General features: G+C 43.4%; 1 protein-coding gene across 1 annotated transcript in view; it reads left to right on the top strand.

Moving 5' to 3' along the window:
- Window positions 1–18,629, top strand: part of ITPKB (inositol-trisphosphate 3-kinase B) — a 90,580-nt gene that overhangs the window by 858 nt on the left and 71,093 nt on the right. The gene's annotated exons all lie outside the window — the stretch shown is intronic.

Below are 18,629 nucleotides of genomic sequence, written 5' to 3'. Positions count from 1 at the left end.
GAATCCATAAGGCCTAGAGCTCTGCTGGGCCAGCCAGGCTCCCATCAGAAGTCTGCCCAGGCACCTTGCTGCATTAGCTAAGGTGCGCTCAGCTGCAAGTAACAGAAAACTGCAACTCTACTGGCCTAAAGAATAAAGAACATATTTTATTTCACCCATTCAGTATTGGCTTAGGAAGTTTCAGCATTGCCTAATTCATCTGTCTCTCAAGGACCTGTGGTCTTTGTATCTGTCTGCCCTGTCCCCACAGCAGAGGTGACTCAGCTCTTCTCACGGTCACAAATGGTTGCTGCTGTGGATCCGTGCAGACACCATCACATCATGGAGAGAAAAGAGGAGATGGCTCTTCCTTATGTCTAAGGCTAAGACATCTTTCTCAGAAGACCCCCAGCAGACATCTCATGTCTCATTGTCCAGAGTGTGTCCTAAGCGCTTGTCTAAGTCAGCCCCTGGCATGGGAGTGAGTGGCTTATCACCAGTAGCATTTACTTACACAGTTGTGCATAGGAACACAAATCTTGTTAAGTCCTTTGGGGAGTGACAGCTAAATAAAACCAGGTTCCTCATTCATTTCCCTCCCTCATTCTATACAGTTTGAGGCATTTTTTATTCTTTTTGGTTTTTAAATATAATCATTACAAAGAAAGAATCTAATGATGACCATGACCAAACTAATGATTTCACTTATTTTAAGTTCCCTGGGGAAGGATATCATGCTTGGTAAAGTAGAGGGTCAGCAAAAAAGGGGAAGGCCTTCAGTGGGATGGATTGATATGTTGGCTGCAAGGATGGACTCAGGCATAGCATTGATTGTGAGTATGGTGCAGGACTGGGCAGTATTTTGTTCTGTTTACATGGGGTCGCTGTGAGTTGACAATGACTCGATCGCACCAAGCAACAACAAAAAAAGTGTACTTCAGCGTTTGATAATCTGCATAATTTTGTTTTATGTAATTGTAATCTAGTTGTACTTGTGTTATCTTGATTTTATCATTGTAACATCATTTCACATTTTCACGTGTTGGTGTAGGTCATCTGCTTGACAGTTTAAATAAATATATAATGACAGTAGCAGCCCATGTCTACCAAGTACTGTGTGCCAGGCACCACTCTAAGTGTTTTACATGGATTATCTCATTTACTTCCCATCACAATCCTATAAGGTGTACACTATTATAATCCTCGTTTTCAGATGAGGAAACTGAGGCACAGAGTATCTAGTAATTCATTGTGGTCTTATTCCTGAGCTCAAGTTTTAAACCACTGTGTAATTTACATTATCATGCTTTTACCTTTTAGACTGCTTCCATTTTTGTGGTAGTTGTTGTTATTGCTATAAAAAGTGGAGCAGTAAACATTTTTGCAAACATTTTTCCTTTTCCTCTCTCTTTAGTTACTCCTTTGGGAAATGACCTCCTCAGTGGTATTGTCAAAGCCCAAAAAGAATGTATGGCCTGTTCCATCTTCCCACAGTACTCTCTGGAAAGGCTGGACCAATTATAATGTCAGCTGCAAGCTGAAGTGCATCTATATCTCTGCCACCATTGGGCTTTATTTGTAGTTTGGTGTTAAGTTTTAGTTTGTAATTCTTTAGTTTCCAAGTAGGATACTACTACATGTTTTCTTGTGATAACTCACTGCTGTTGAGTTGGATCCAACTCATAGTGACCCCTCCTTGAGTTTCCAAGGCGGTATCACTACAGAAGTAGATTGCCCAACCTTCCTTCCAAGGAGTGGCTGATAGGTTTGAACCACCAACCTTCAGGTTAGCAAATGCCTTAGGTACTACGCCACCAGAGCTCCCATCTTGTGTATTGGCCTTTAATTATTCACATATAAGCTGCCTATTAATCTCCATTGATGGTGTAATTACAGTATTGACTCCACACATTAATGGCAATATTTACATGGTAAGCTATCAAGTTATATAAGGAGCTTTGGTGGTGCAGTGCCTAAGGCATATGCCTACTAACCAGAAGTTTGGCAGTTCAAACCTACCACCTGCTCTTTGGAAGGAAGATGGGGCAATCTACTTGATTTTGGTTTTTTTAATCAGTTACATATTTTTCCATTCTGTGGCTTTCTCTTAAAACTGTTTTACTTAGCAAAGATGTTTTTATTCTGAATTATTCTAATAGATGCTTTTACTTTCTCCTTGCCTTGTGAAACGGTTCTTAATTGTCCTGGCCTGAAAATAGGGATGATCTGGTACTTGAAGATGATTGTTTTATTACTTTTTCTTATGAATCCAACCTTTGTGATAGGCCCTTAGAGGACTGAACTGTGTCTCACCTATGAAAAATTTTTCAGAAACCCCTTCTTGAGCTCCAGGAAGCAGTTCAGTTGAGAGCTGGTGCCTGGGTGCTAGCTGGCTGGCTCCTGTCCATATCCAGCCACCCCCAGTCACTCTGGCCATCTGTACACCAGCAACAGTGTGTTGACCGGCACACCCAGGCCCAGAAAGCCAGACAGAGTGGCGGCTGGAGACTTCATGGAATTCTTGTAATTAGAAATGGAAAAGGCCTGTTAGCTTGTTCAGTGTCCTCCTCCCACGGGCCTAGGTAGCTTTGGAGGGTGACTTATAATTTGCTCTGTCAATTTGAGCACTCAATTGAGTTTTCTGGGCCTTTTCTGTGAAATCCAAGAGCTGGACCAGATCACTTTTGGTTCTTGTTGCCATTTTGGAGACGTGGTGAAAGCCGTGCACTCTCTCCCTAGAGAAACACAGAGTTTGCACAACTTCTGCAAGTCCTTTTAGGACATTTATAGCTCTCAAAAGCCCATCTACATCCCCAATCCAGTCTCCATGTTTAGAATCTAAAGACTTGTTGATCTCGGAGGTCCCTTTCAGCTCGTAAGACCAAAGCTCTAGGAAGTTTCCTGTAAGAGAACCTAGGGATGGAATCGGCAAAAGGTGTCTCTTGTACTTGAAGGAAACAACTGTCCAGTCCAGAAGGTTTTACTAACAGGTATTTTTATTATTTTCCAATGTTTAAGCCACTTTTGTGATACCATATTCTCTTCCCTTGTCTTACCCTTTTTACATTTTGTACTGGTTTTGACTGAAGAGATTGAAATCTTACCAAGTTTGTGGGGTGAAGATGGGGTTGGGGCTTCGAATACTGATGGACTTTCATGTCACAGGAAGGGAGACTGTGACAGAGTATCTACCCAGGTGTTCCTAGCAACTCATAAGGGCTGTTAGCTTTTGCCTGCTTACTCTCAGCCTCCTCTTAAAGTTTTTTTAGCAGCTTGGGACAGGAGAAAATGAGCTTGCTGGGTTGATGTTTATGTGAGCAAACAGGTACTTGGGATTTGGAAGATAGGGAGAAAAATGTCTCCTGGGTGATCCACTAGTGCTTTCCCAACATCTCTTGGCTTGCTTAAGAGGCTTTGCTTCAGTTCCCAGGGACTTAAGAGTTTCTAATTCCTCAAATGACCTGCCTGAGAGGCAGTTGTAAGGAATGAGTCAGGCTCGGAGATCTTTTCTCAGGGGTCACAGGAAAGACTCCAAGTACAGATTGCTGTTAGTTGGAGGGGAAATGACTGCTGCTTCCAGCTGTCTAGGCCAGACCAGCTTCCTAGAATGGGGTGGAGGCAGTAACAGATACAAGTTTCTCTGGTGGGAAACTGAAGGTATGCATACATGTGTGTGCTCACAGGCCCACAAGCACTAGGGGCTTCTGAATAAAGCAGTCCACGGGTTATGAACAAGATCATTCCTGAGAGTCTCTTTAAGAATTTGTAGGTAAGTCAGAACAGGTGCCTATAGTTCTTATTTAGCCTTACTTTAGTGCAAGTTAGTGCAGGAAAAGGCTCGAGGTCTTTTCAATGATTTAAAAGCTGCACCTGCAGCAAGTGATGGTGATTGTGATGAGGAATTTATTGTGAGTAGTAGGGGTTGGTTTAGTTGCTTCAAAATGAGAGCAAATTTACATAATATTAAAGGGCAAGTAGGAGTTGTCCTTAAACTGGACAGTCCTAACCCAGAGACTGCCTTGTATTTGGATTTGACCCAGGAAGTTGGTGGTGCTTGGAATAAGGGAGTGAATCAGAATTTTCGACCCCATTTTTATGTTTCTGGAATCACTTCCCTCTTTCTGGCCACCAGAACGTTTCTGTAAAATGTGGGGCGAGTGACGCAGGAATTAACTCCTCGATATTTTACCAAATTGTAGGATGGTTTTGCTATGAGATTTTGCAGTCTGCGTGTGGAGGGCCTTTGGGTCACTGACCCTTAACTTTTTTTTTTTTTTTTTTTATGCCTTTCTGGTCCTATCATAGTTGTTGATACTGTTCTTATTTCCCACCTATTCTGGAATTCATCCTGGATATTTTAACACTTTTGACCAGGCAAAAGCAATGCTTTCTTTTTAAAAATTCACTTACAATTTTGCCAGTAGTTCTTCTTTCAAATTCCAAGTTTCATAAAGAGTTTGTTCCACAGTGCAAGGGCATGTGCAACTTTTAAGTTCATTCAAGCTCAAGCTTTCAACTGAAGTTGAAGCTGTGGGAAGTCACAGGTTCTCTCATACCAGCTGTGGAAGGGAAAGCCTTACTATTCCTAGACTGGGTACAACATTGTTGCACGCCCATCACTTACTGTTTAAGTAGCCAGTGATGTCTTTGAAGAAGCTTGGCTGTAAAGTTGCCAAAATCATGAACTGCTTTGTTTCAGGCCACTGTAAACTCTCTTTCCCCAAGTCATTTTTATCTCCAGTGCTTTGGTCCTGCTCTTTATGCTTTCCCCAATGAAAACCTTCCCCAGAATATGTCTCAGAAAAACAACTTTCATGTTTTTTTCTCAACTCAGTTTTTAATGACCCAGGAAAGAAACAGTTCTTTTCTAGCCTAACATATGTTCATCACGCATGTGAAGTTTTATATAGCAACTCACAACTCTGACCCCCTGTGATGGCTGCTGTAGTGTGGCTTGTGTTTTTAAAATATAAGTATTATTTTTCTTGGTTATGTGTGGTTACATGGGGGAGCTAACTTAATAAGAATCTGTAATTGGTATTTTATGGCACTTATATGTAAATAGTTTTTTCTGGAGCGCTTGTACTATTAATGTTTACACTACTCATGAGTTAAGCAGCCCCTTTTTTGCATACTGCAAAGGTATGCTTGAATTCAGCCTAAAACCGAATTATCGGAATTTCTCTGGGGTTTATACAAACGGTATTTAGAACGTGACCCTCTCATTGTTTGCAGTTCAGGGAAATACAAGCTTAAGCCTGATGCCTTTGGATGCAGAACCGATACCCTTTGCAAGCGGTCTGGGGGGTTGGGCACACAGTGTGGTATGAAGGGATGAAGCAGCAGCAGATTTTTTTTTTTTTCTTTTGTATCAGTCTTTGCACAAAGTTAACGACTGAAATAGTGAGACCAAAAGTTGTTGCTCGTGGGAGGTAAGAGAAGGCTTAAGATTCACGAGTCCTTCCAATTCTCAGAGAATCCCAACGAAAGTAGCAGTATGTCCATTTTTACCAATGAGGAAACTTAAATAATGAGAGATAAGTTCTCCCAAGGCCTCACAGCTGGTGAATAGCAAAACTGGGATTCCTTCTGTAAAAACATGCAGTGGCAGCCCTATATTTTTCTCCACCTTGAGGGCATAAAGCAAACTGAGAAGAGTGTCTCAAACTTCTCTCTTCCTCCTTTGTAAAGAACCTCTGCATCCCTGGCACCGATGCTGTTGGGAGAAGCCTCCCCGTCACGTGATTGCAGAGCGCTCGGCCCGCCGCCAAGCACGCCGGGAGGTGGCCCCCAGTGCCCCGGCCGCAGGCTTCCGCGCGTGGGCGGTACGGCAGGGCCGGGAGGCGTCCGCGGAGGGGCTAGCAGGGGGAGAAACCGCGGGGATAGAAGAGCCCCCCTCTGAGAGTTGGGGCTCCTGGGACCTGCCCGCCGAGGCTCTCCTATCTCGGCCTGCAAACGTCGGTTTGTGTACTGGGCCTGAGCTAAGGGCGGAAGAACCGCTTATCTGTCGGTTAATTGTAAACAACTCGAATGAAAATGAAGTCAGGCTCGACCCCCTTGCAGGCTTTCGCTGATTTCAAGGGAAGTGCTGTCCATGCACAGCCTGGTGGCGTTCGCCAACATCTCTAGAGGCTTTTCATACCCAGGGGTGCGTAGTACCTAGGCTAGAGGACAAAGTGTGTAATCACGTTTTTCTAGCAATATCTGCATTATTTTTTCCTTCACCCACTCAGACATTCTTCATTTTACCTCATAATCACTTTCTCTCATTTAAACACGCACAGCCCTTGTTAAGCGAAGTGGAATCTCGGGTCCTTGTCGGGCCTCGGTGTTTAAGCTGCTGAAACACAGGGTATATTTGGTTTAGATATTTTACTGTTACGAAAATAAACCACCTTGTGCTGTTACACCAGCTCAGATTTTTCCTCGATAGGGTCAGTGTAGATTACCTATTAAAAGAAAAAATGTTTAATTAAAAAGGAATAAAATTAACTTCCAGCTCCTTGAGGTTGAGGATTGCCGGGACAAGGAACAGTTATAGATAAATATTAAAAAAATACCAGAGGCCAAGGGAAATCACTGTTGGAGTGCAAAATCGGCTCCGGTGATCTGCTTTCCTTTCCCAGGTCACACTGTGTTCTAGGCTTAGAGGGCTCTGGACTGGCTGACAGGTTCTGGAACCTGTTAATGGTTTTTCAGTACCATCTACCCAGGAAAGGCTTGGAGAAATTATGTTTCATGGATTTCTTGGAGACAAATATTGAAATCCTGAATCCGAATCTCACTCTTTGCATCTCTACTAGGTGTAGTGCCAGTTTATTCCTGCTTTTTTAATGTTTGGTACAATGAGGTCTTAAGCATATATGCAGCTTAGCAGAAGGGAGGTCTTTATCCTTACCTCCTCATAATAGCTCTTTTTTGTGGAGTAACAGTTGCCCTGTGCATCATACGCTTGATGCATTTTTCTTGTCTCTGTATTCTCTGTTCTGAGACAAGCATTTCCTGCTTTTTCTGATCCTTCTTTGTGTATGCATGGGTGTCAGGAGGAAAGAGGAGGAAGATTTCTGATAAGGGAGCAATTGGGGAGCAGGAAGTGCTGTTTGGTACTGACTGTTCTGCAGAATTAGGGAGTGCTGATGCTGGTGAGGAGTCAAGTTAGAAGAATTCAGTAGATCTACTCAAAACCGGAGGTTAAGGAGGGCTCCCTGAAGTATGCTCACTTTAGGCCAGGTCAGCAGTAGGCTTTTGGAAAATTCTCCTGACCCCTCTTACTCCCTGAGTGCACTCTTTTTATTTGTGGAATTTAAGAGATGAGGTGCTTGGGGAAAATGGGAAAGTCAAGTTTTTGAAATAGAGCTTTGTTGGCAAGAAGATGTTAGAACCCTCAGAGCCTTATTTTAGAATTCTCCTGTTCGGATCACAGTTTCTGTTATGTAGAAATAGTACTTCTGAAAACAGGAGTTCTGGGCTTATAGAACAGGAGTTTCAGCTGCAGCTCACACAGACCCTTTGTGTCTGGCTTCTTTTTTTGGGGGGAAAAAAAAAAGTTCTGGTGAAAACATCCACCAATTCAACAGTTTCTACATGTACAGGTCAGTGACGTGGGTTACAGTCTTCAAGTTGTGCTACCATTGTAATTATCCTTTTCTAAATTATTTCATCATTATTAACATTAACTCATTGCCCCCTAAGCTTCTCATCTAACTTTTTGAGTTAATTTGACCTGTTAATTGAGTTAATTTGAGCTGTTAATTTGACCCTTTAGAAACAATTATTTAAGAGAGCACAATGCTCAAGGCAAATATTCTTTACTAAGCTAAACTATAGGAGCTCTGGTAGCATAGTGCCTAAGGCATTTGACTGCTAACCAGAAGGCTGGTGGTTCAAACCACCAGCCGCTCCTCGGAAGGAAGGTTGGGCAATCAATCTACTTCCATAGTGATACCATCTTGGAAACCCAAGGAAGGGTTGCTATGAGTCGGGTCCGACTCGACGGCACATAACAACAACAACAACAAGCTAAACTATGTTTGGTTTAAAGGTGACTTCAGGGGATAGTTTCAGTTTAAAGATTACTTTAGGGCAGTGATTTTTTTTTTTTTGGGGGGGGGCCGGAGGTCATCCAGCCTCAATGAATCCAGAAAGTCTAGATTCCATGAGAATTTGAAATTCTGTTCCATGTGTCCCACCTTTTTGATCAGTATCCTTCTATAGCATCTCTGATCAAAACATTTCGACTGACTTCTGATAAGAATGCCAAAAGCATTTGACATTCTTGGAGGTGCATGAACAATCAGTGTTCTTGAGTTGCTGGGACATGGTGAGAAGTCTTGTCCACATCCATGTTCACAAAATACAGCTTCAGACTGCCCGATTGCTGGCTTCTCATTGTGTGCTGCCACGTAATGCCCTATGCAATCTAAAAACCAATGCAAATGATGGCAAATCTACAACCAGAGCAAGGAGATGGGTCTTTACGAGACAGTGATTTCTTCTCAGGTTTCTAGCACCCCTGTTTATATCTGTTCCTTTCTTGTGTGGATTCTGATTGGGTTCCCGTTCCCTTCTCTCTCTGCCCAGGGTAGGAGAGCCAAGAAATAGGTGTTCAGCATCCAGGCAGTATAGTTTATGGGAAGAAGAAACAGGCCCTGGAGTCAGGCTGAGTTTAAATTCCAGCCTGACTAATTACTAATGTCATTTTGGACAAGGTACTTACCTTTTGTGAAAATTCTTTCTGCATTGGGTTTATATAGGGGCTAAGTGATAATAAAGTACCTTGGTACTTTTTTTTTGCTTTTTAATTCATGAGGCTGTGTTACACTGGGTACTGTGAAGAATGTCCCAGGAAGGACTGCCCTAAAAAAGTTGACAGTAAAGATGAGAATGGCTAATATTTATTGAGTGCTTAATATGTGCCAGACATTGTTCAAAGTATTTTAAAGCTTTTGACTTATTTAATCCTCATAACAGCCCTGTGAGGTAAGTACTATTTATATATCTATTTATTAGTATTACCTATTTTGTAGATGAGGAAGCAGACACAGCTTAAGTTCTTCTCAAGTGTCAGAATTCTAGTGTGTGAACACAGTCTGGCTCCAGAGTCTGGGCTCTTTACATCTATGCTCTACACACTGCCTCTAGTATAGGCTCTTAAATTAGAGAATCAGACAGTGTTGTGAGCAGCCTATAGGGAACCTGAAGGTGCCGAGACCCTGAGAAGCCATACTCTGGCCATCATAGCCTGGGCAGTCTTTGTCCTGCCCTTGCACTTTCTTTCCCCTGGAGCCTGCTGTCTAGCCCTCCTACCAAACAGAAGCCGGCTGAGTACTTTCCCTTTGGCTAAGACTTGCCTTCCCTCTTGGCCTGATATGCCATTATTATCAACATGTTAGAAAGCCAAGGCTGTTTCCTTACGGGAGATGGTAGGGGTGAGAGCAGGCCAGAGGGCCACAGAGAGTTTAGGGAACCGGAGAAAAACTTAAGGCATTGTTCCTGCCAGTCAGCTCTTCCCTGGGTCCTCCTGGACAGTTAGTGTTTTCATATGAGACTGGTTTGATACTGGTTTCCAGCCCTTTCCTAAGGGCTTTCCTAAGCTGCTGAGCTCAAACTTCTTAAATTTAAGCACATAAGTGCAACAGGTTGGAGAGAGGGCAGCAGCCTTAGGGATGGCTACAGTAGCAGAGCTGGAGCAGTCCCAGGCCCCTACCAGAAACCATCAGCACATCTGTAAGTATTTCAGGCAGCAGGAACAGTGAGAAGGCAGCTCTAGATCAGCTGCCTAGTGGGGAGAGAGATGTGCCCCATCTAGGAGGCAGCTTTCCATAACCTTCTGCAGATGATACATTTTCACTTTCTACTATGACCTAAGTCAGCATCTTTGGGGTTGGCCATCAGAGCAAGTTTTTTCCCTTCCGTTCTTCTCTGGTCACTGAAAAGCGCATTGTCTCTGGTGACTTAGTTAATGACTCTTTGAACTGTGGGCGAACAATACCTGTCACTTAGGCCAGGCCTCTGTGTCTTTCCCAGGGGCGGTTTAGTTGGCCCCTGCTCTGAGTTTAGGAATCGGCAAGATGAGAAATGTCACGGTAAATACTTTCCAGCTGCATGATTCTGAAAGGTCGATCCTCTTATACTTGGGTCAGAGCATCCAAATTGTCATTTCAGAGAGGTTTTGTATCACCTGTCAATTAAACACCCCTGGCCCTATCCCTCTGGCTCGGCTAGGGACATCAGCTCTGTTCAGTCCAGAAATGAGTTGTCACTGCACCTTTAGGGTCCTTAAGGAGTCAGTGACCTTCAAGCTTCCACATCAACAGTAATTTCCCAAACATCCACTCTTTGCCAGGCATGTGCTACGTGCTGTGGAAACATAAATCGTACAGAGCTTCTGTCCTTGAGGAACTATTACATTCGGGGGATTCCCTTTGGCCCCTTGACAGTTGCCACCATGACATTTAGGAGAGAGAAAGCAAGATATGAACCAGTTGGGCAGACAAATCCCAAGCTACCTTTTGGGCTGCAGTGCTGTTCTTCCCTGGGGCAGTGTGACACTTGGTCTGTCTGCAGAGCACAGTGTTTGAGAACCTTCTTCTGTGGCTGGTGGCTCTGCCTATGGATTGTGAGCAGGGCTGCCCTAAGAGCATTTTGGCTCTTAGGGAGCCAAGAGGATGTTAAGGCACAGGGACCACATCTCTTTTGCTTGTTGTTGCCTGTGGTAACAGGGCCTCAGAGAAGCCATCTCTGGAATATCATCTCTGAGGAGATGCTTCATCTCTTGTGGATATGAAAAAAGCCATTTTGGAGGATAATGTGTAGCGGAGGACTGACTACATTGCCAAATCCTGCCTTGCCTTTGGGGCTCAGCTATGGCTGTTACTTTTGAGCTTGCATTAGTGGAGGAAGGCTTAGGAGTGTAGTGTGGAGGGAGCCTGTTGCCACTCTGGCCCACCAGCTGTCTAGGCCTAATCACTACACCTCTGTGAGGTCTCCCAAGGGACAGCAACCAATCCTGACCTTAGCATCTCTGTCATGGAGCATGGCTGGTACCCAAAGTGCCAGGCCAGGCTAGAGATCAAATATACAAATGCCTGTGGCATTCTTTGGGCAGCTTCTATTAGGACACTTCTGGGTTCTGTGCAGAGAACCTGGAGAATTCTCTCTCTTCCGCTGACACCGCTGAGAGCGGGTCTCCAGTGTTTTCACCTGGAATCACCTCCCACAGTCATGGTGAGGAAAAGTGACTTAAATGTCCGACCGAGTGCCTTTAATAAACTTTAATAAAGCCCAATTCATTTATAAGATATGTTCAGTTTTAGCCTGTCTCTTTAGTATAGAAAGGACCAGCCATTGTATGGAGAATTGGAGAACGAGGAACATACTGGCTCCCTCAGCCTTACTTCTAGGCACTGGGGGTTATGATGAGAAAAGCAGCATTTTTTTTTTTTTTTGGTTGCCAGGTCTGGATACAGATACCAGGTCTGTATCTATTTCTTCTCAGGGCTTGCTTGTCTAAAAGTGAGAAATTTTAATTCTCTAATTTTTTGCACTGTATATTTCTGATTATTTTTAGTTTTGCTTAGTGATGGAGAAAGGGGGAAGAAAGTTAACATCTGTAGAATATTTGCCAAACACTGTCCTTGCACTTAAGTGCATCAAGTCTTAATTAGCCCTCACAACTGTTATTACCGTCATCTTTCAGACAAGGAAATAGATTCAGAAAGGTTAGCCAAGTTCACACAGTCACGTAGCCTCAATCAGTGGATTTCTTCCTGGACCTACCAACTTAACAGTTTGAGTTTGCCCATGTTTCTGGTTCATTGAGCGATACTGTTTTGCTCTCAGAAAATGAAAACCTCCAAATTAAAGCAAACAATTTATTTGGTGGTTGCTGGTGTGATTTGTTCCTAAGAGGCCGGGATTAATGAACTCTGTGGCTGTTTCCTCTTTTTAATTAGAGACACTGTACCTGCCCTTCACATTGCACCTGAAGTCATCGGGTGCCCTGGGTTGTTTTCCTAGGAGCAGGGACAGGTTGGCCACCTTTTGCCGCTGGTGTTGTGCTGTAGGGAAGACTAGGGCTAAGCTAGAGCCTTGGTTCACTCACCTCTGCAGTTTCTCAGCTCTGAGACTCTGTGACTTTAGTAAGTATGATAAAGCAGGATGAAGGCATTCAGAGCCTGACTGGATGTAAGGTATTTTATTGTTAATTTTTTCTCATTGCCTATGCCAGCAGTGAATTTTCTGGGCAAAGTAAGTAACGTCAGCAGTCACTTTGTCTCAAAAAGGGACCCTGAGAAATATCTGCTAATGCTCCAACTGAAAGGTCAATTCTCCAGTTACTCAAGTATCTTCAAAACTATCTAACTACTCTTTATGCAGATTTCATTTCTCTGTCTTTTTATGCAACTGGATGAAATTGGAAAATATTCTCTGTGGGATTCTTCCTGTGTTCCAGCCTGCATCAGAAGAAGAAATAAGTTGGTTTGTTGAGACCTTTTCTTAGTGAACTCATGTAGACATTCAGTGATCTCCACCTTTCTCTGTAAAAGTTCACAAATCACACTCTGGTGGCTTAGTGCCTAAGGCATTTGACTGCTAACCAGAAGGCTGGTGGTTCAAACCCACCAGCCACTCTGCAGGAGGAAGACTGGGCAGTCTTCTTCTATAAGGGTTTGTTGTTGTTGTTGTTGTTATTTGCCATCGAGTCGGCCCCGACTCCTAGCGACCCCTCCTTGGGTTTCCGAGGCAGTTATCACTACGGAAGTAGGATTGCCCAACCTTCCTTCCGAGGAGTGGCTGGTGGGTTTGAACCGCCAGCCTCCAACCTCAGAAACCCAAAGGGAGTCACTTTGAGTTGGAATTGACTTGATAACAGTGAGTTTGATTTTTTTTTTTTTTTTTGTAATGCGGTTTTATATTTGCCAGTCTGAAGTTTCCAGAATAGACCCACATAGGAAGTAGTTTTGGAGTCTACAAATTAAATTCTAAAACAATGACTCCTAGACATTGTTTTCTTAATCTTGGTGTGGTAAAAAGGTTTTTAGCATTGCTCTCCAGAGTTCTGCTTAGACCAGTCAATAAAAGATAAGAAGTGAGAAAGGGGATCATGGAGGGGTCTGATTCCTTCCAGAAGTCTGAAGCAAGCTTGGCTTCGTATTTTCCTGTGTTCTGCTTCTGGGCTCCTGGCCTCCCCCATTCCCAGTAGGAACTTTCATCCTGCTTCTGAGAAAGTCCAGCTCTGCTTTGTCTGCTCCTCGGTGCCTCACTGGCTCTGAAGACCAGAGGTCGACCAGAAGTATGTTTTAATGCTGCCACTGTTGCTGCTGTTTTCAAGGGCTTCTTGGTCCTTTACTGATTTTTGGTTCTTCTTAGGAAAAGAAAAAAAGGAGAAATGCACGATGGTCTACACAGTCACAAAAATACGTAGTGTTTCATGGAGAGGGTTTGTTTTTCTTTTTGTATTTTTAAAGAAGTAGGCCTGTACTTCAAACCCAAGTACTCTATTTTGGGTATTAATGGTTCTACATTTGAAGAGTCAATGTCTTGAATGACATGCCACTTTCAGCTCTCATACTTAGGAGCTGGCTGGTTGTCTGATGTGATTTTTTCCTTATGGTGAGCTACTCAGGACCAGCCAGGATACAGACTGTTCAGACCTCTAGGCTCCCTGGAGTAGGACCTACACTGTGGTGCCCAAGTTCAGCCTTGGCTGCTCTGAGGCAGGGTGGGATAAGAATTAGAACTGGTTTATGTTAAGGAGTCCAGAGCTACAGAACTGGAGTGCTTTCTTTAGAAACTCAACCCTTTAAAAATGATTTCCACTTTACTATTTATTTAAAGAGACTTTTGGACTTGTGTTTATAAAATCTCCTCCCCCACATGCCCCAGACATTTCATGTGACTTGGGACATAGCAGCTGGAATGATGTTCTTTTTACTCAAATGGAAAGTTGAGCTGGGCCGGGGCCTGTAGAAAACTTAGAGAAATTTTGAAGCCAGGCAAACAGAGTATTTTTTATTTATTTACTTTTTAAAATCATTCTGAGAGGCAGCCTAGTGTAATGGAAAGAGTATAAACTTTGGAGTCAGATGATTTAGCTTTGAATCCTAGCTCTGCTCCTTGGGCACATTGTTGAAACTCTTTAGCTCTCATTTCCTTATTTCTAAAACTTGAAAATTAGAGGATTGTGAAGGCACAGTGAACAATTGATAAGTACCTGGCATGAATGTAACCAACCACCAAACTCTATGCTGTCGAGTTAGTCCTGACTTATGGTGACCCCATGTGTGTCAGAGTAGAAGTACCCCTTGATAAGTATCTTTCTTGGCCTTTTGCCCTTGTTTTACCAGCACTGTTAGTTTTTCATCACTGACCTGTGATGGGTCACCCATTTTGACTTCATAAAGTACTTGGGAGCCCAGAGCAAAAAGGTAGGGTGAGTCCTGCATGCGTCCCAGGATAACCCTGAAATTTGTCTTCAGGGTTTGTACTGGTCGTCGTCATTGTGTTCACTGAGCTCTGGTGTATTTGCTTTTTGATTTTGGGTGCTTTCACACTGAGCCCATCAGGTACAGTGATGTGATTGGGAAAGATGGGTAGGAATGTAAACAGAACATTTGGAAGCAGAGCACCCAGCTGTTGGGATGGCATGGTGGTATTTACTAGGGAAAGTTGAGATTGGTCAGAGAACAAAGTTTTCCTTAAGGTATCAGTCTTAGGGCTAGCAGGCTGTTGGCATTTTCCCTCCATTAAAATGTTGCTTTGCAATATATTGGGCCAAATGCACTAGCCAAAACGTTGTTTTTCAAATTGAGGTGTCTGTTAATTCTAGTTACTCCCCCTCCAGCTTGAAGCTGAAGAAAATTACAACAAGTCCATAAGAACCAAAATACAACCTTGACTATATCTATGTGTTTCATAACAAATTATGGAAAACATTGTAGAGAATTGGAATTCCAGAACACTTAACTGTGCTCTTGAGGAACCTGTACATAGACCAAGAGGCAGTTGTTCAAACAGAACAAGGGTTACTTTGTGGTTTAAAATCAGAAAAAGGGTATGTCAAGTTTGTATCCTTTCGCCATACTTATTTAGTCTGTAAGCTGAGCAAATAATTTGATAAACTAGACTGTATGAAGAAGAATGTGGCATCAAGATTGGAGAGAGACTCATTAACAACCTGTGATATGCAGATGACACAACCTGGTTTGCTAAAAGCAAAGAGGACTTAAAGCACTTACTGATGAAGCTCAAAGACTACAGTCCATACGGATTACACATCAACATAAAACAAAAATCCTCACAATTCAACCAATAAACAACATCATGATCAACAGAGAAAAGATTGAAGTTGTCAAATATTTCATTTTACTTGGATGCACAGTCAACACCCATAGAAGCAGCAGTCTTCCATGAATTAAAAGGACTTATTGCGGTGGGCAGATCTGCAGCAGAAGACCTCTTTAAAGTGTTAAAGAACAAAGATGTCAGTTTGAAGACTAAGGTGCACCTTACCAAGCTCTGGTATTTTTCAATCACCTCGTATTCATGGGAAAGCTAGACAATGAATAAGGAAGACCAAAGAAGAATTGATGGATATGAATTATGATTCTGGCAAAGAGTATTGAATAGAACACAGAGTACCAGAATAATGAACAAATCTGTCATGGAAGCAGTATAGCCAGAATGCTCTTTAGAAGTGAGGATGGTGAGCCTTCATCTCACTTACTTTGGACATATTAATCAGGATGGACCAGTTCCCTGGAGGAGGATGTCATGCTTGGTAAAGTGGAGGGTCAGTGCAAAAGAGAACAGTACTCAATGAGATGGCTGCAACAATGGGCTCACACATAGCAGTGATTGTGGGGGTGGTGCAGGACTGGGCAGTGTTTTGTTCTGTTGTTCATAGGGTCACTGTGAGTTGGAAATGACTGGACAGCATTTAACAACAATACCCCCTTCCTGCTGTTGATTGAGACTCAGGTTAAGGCATTTGTATAGACTTGTGGGACTTTCTGGGGCTGATTTTAGATGATTGCTTACCATGCATGCAGAATTCTCTTCCCTGCCATCCTGGGCCACAGCCTAGTTCCTGCCTCTGTCATCTGAAGCCTTATGATGTGAGGCTGGGAAAAGACTAGAAGAAACCAATCTTACTAATGGGTCTAATGTTAGTTTGAGGAAGAGAATACACATTCTTGCCCCTAAAGAAAAGAAGCTCACTTGGAAATGTTGAGATCAAAGCCTGCTTTTCCCTGCCTCTTTGTGAGGTGGACAAGTTGAATCAAAGGTACTCTGTACAGCTGATTGAGGGGTATATGAATTTGCTGAGTGTCTGTCTGAATATGTGTCTGAGTCTATAGAAGTATATATATATATATATTTTAAAAGTTGCCGTTGAATCGATTCCCACTCATAGAGACCCCGTGTGTGTCAGAATAGAACTGTGCTCCACAAGGTTTTCAGTGGCTGAGTTTTTGGAAGCAGATCACCAGGCCTTTCTATCACAGCATCTCTGGGTAGACTCAAATCTCTAACCTTTTGGTTACAGCTCAGTGTATTAACGGTTTGCACCACCTAGAGCCTCTTGAAGAAATATAGAGGTATAAAAAAATCCTGCTTTATATCTAAAGAAACTCTCCCTGCCTGGTAGGCTTGGAAGAGATTTTAAAGGGTACGCACAAGGCATATGTGAGGTAAGACCCTGTCATGAGAGAGGACACGTGGCAAACACCTACTCACCCTGAAGCCCCAGATCAGGTTTCACTGCTGTGAGCCTGAGCAGCCTTTCCTGACCCAGCCTCTGTTAGGCTGCACACCTGTTGTACTGGGATGCTCTGTTTACTGCGGGGTGCTCAGTGGCAAGAAGTCCAGCGTGGGAGCCAGACAGCCCCAGGTCCTGGACCAGTCCTGTGATTTCCTGGTTGTATGACTTTGGCCAAGTCATTTAATTCTCTCAGTTGTAATCTGTGCATATGAGAAGATTATTTTGTGCATATTAAATGTAGGTATCATAAGATGTTAGTCTAGTACCTGGCTTATTGGGGCTCTGGTAGCGTAGTGCCTGAGGCATTTGACTGCTAACCAGAAGGCTGGCAGTTCAAACCCACCAGCCACTCTTCGGAAGGAAGATGGGGCAGTCTACTTCCATAGTGATACCGCCTTGGAAACCCAAGGAGGGGTCGCTATGAGTTGGGTCCAACTCGATGGCACATAACAACAACAACAACAACCTGGCATATGGAATGTGTTAAAAAAAAAAAAATGCTTGTTCCCTCTCTCCTCCTTTCTCCACCTTGTAGGGAGTAACTTTGTTTCATTTATCTACGTGCTCCCTGTGGGTGCTACAGATTGTTACTGTGCTTAGCTGCTGACGAAAAGGTTGGAGGGTCGAGTCCACCTCAGAAGAAAGCAGTACCTCAGAAGTGGTACCTCAGAAGAAAGGCCTGATGATCTACTTTTGAAAAATCAGCTATCAAAGAGCCTGTGGAGCACAGTCTGCTCCGACACACATGGGGTCGCCATGGGTTGGAATTGACTCCACAGTAACTGGTTTTATGTGGCTTCAGGGCCTGGCACATGGTATTGGCTGTCACCTGAACGTTCATTAACACTATGCTAGACACAATAGGAGAAACAAAAGCTATTTTGCAACAAGACTTTCTGAAAGTGTTCTGAGCAAACATGGCATCAGTGGAATTGGGGCAGAGCCTCCTAAGAGGGCTACCTTGACTCTGACTTGTTTAGGAAACAAAAACCTAATACTGGCTTCATTACCTTTTTGGTCATCAACTCTTTGTCTCTGTGTAGCATGCTGTTAAAAGATCATTGGTTGGGACTTTAAAAATAGGCCAGTTGTCAGGTGTCTTGACAAGAAAACATATCCCAGTGGCTTCAGGAATTTTCATAACACTAAACATTTCTCTTTGGAGAAAGCAGTTTTGATCCCTAGTTGCTGAATACCCTTGGGAGTATGAAGAACAAACTAGGTCAGTCCCAGGCTAGTGACATGGAACCTGGGTATCAGTCAAGTGGAGGAAAACTTGTGTGTTGGGGAGAAATGGAATGGTTGGTGATGGAAGCAAAGAAGATTCAAAGTAGTCTTTCTTGGATACTCTCTGACTTGTAAGCCATCTATCTGTCTTTGGTTTGCCCAGTCTGTATTACACCATGCTTCATGGGTAGTTTGTGGCTCAGGCAGAAAGAAGGGTGCAAGGATTGTTGATGTGGTCTCAATAAGCCAGGAGAAAGTTCTAGGACAAAAGCTGTGCCCTGAACTCAGCCTGCTGCTTCAGTACATCCAAACATTGCAGCAGCTTTGTGGCCTGGGTAGCTCCTGACCAGACCACTAATTGTGATGGCTTTCTCTAGCATCAAGCCATGTTCTCAGAGTGGTGTGACTGCTGCTGCTGCCAAGGGTTGCTTTGGGGATAGAGACCTCCTCCCCTCTCCTCTCTTATTGCCTAATGCTGACAGTGGCAGGGTTGTTGGGATTACCCTTCTCTGGTCTTACATGGGACCCTCAGCAAAATAGGACAGCCCTGCCAGAGCCTGGGGATCTATAATCTGGGCCTCCAGGAAAAACTCTGCAAAGCAGCTCCCCAAGGGATTTTCTCTAATTGGTCTTTGCATTTCTTGTTGTTGTTGTTGTT

The sequence above is a fragment of the Orycteropus afer genome, unplaced genomic scaffold (assembly GCF_000298275.1).
Source record: "Orycteropus afer afer isolate SDZICR_OR568_19922 unplaced genomic scaffold, OryAfe1.0 scaffold00039, whole genome shotgun sequence".
Classification (NCBI taxonomy): Eukaryota; Metazoa; Chordata; class Mammalia; order Tubulidentata; family Orycteropodidae; genus Orycteropus; species Orycteropus afer.
The sequence above is the reverse complement of the archived record's forward strand: the minus strand, read 5'-3'. Positions and strand labels throughout refer to the sequence as shown.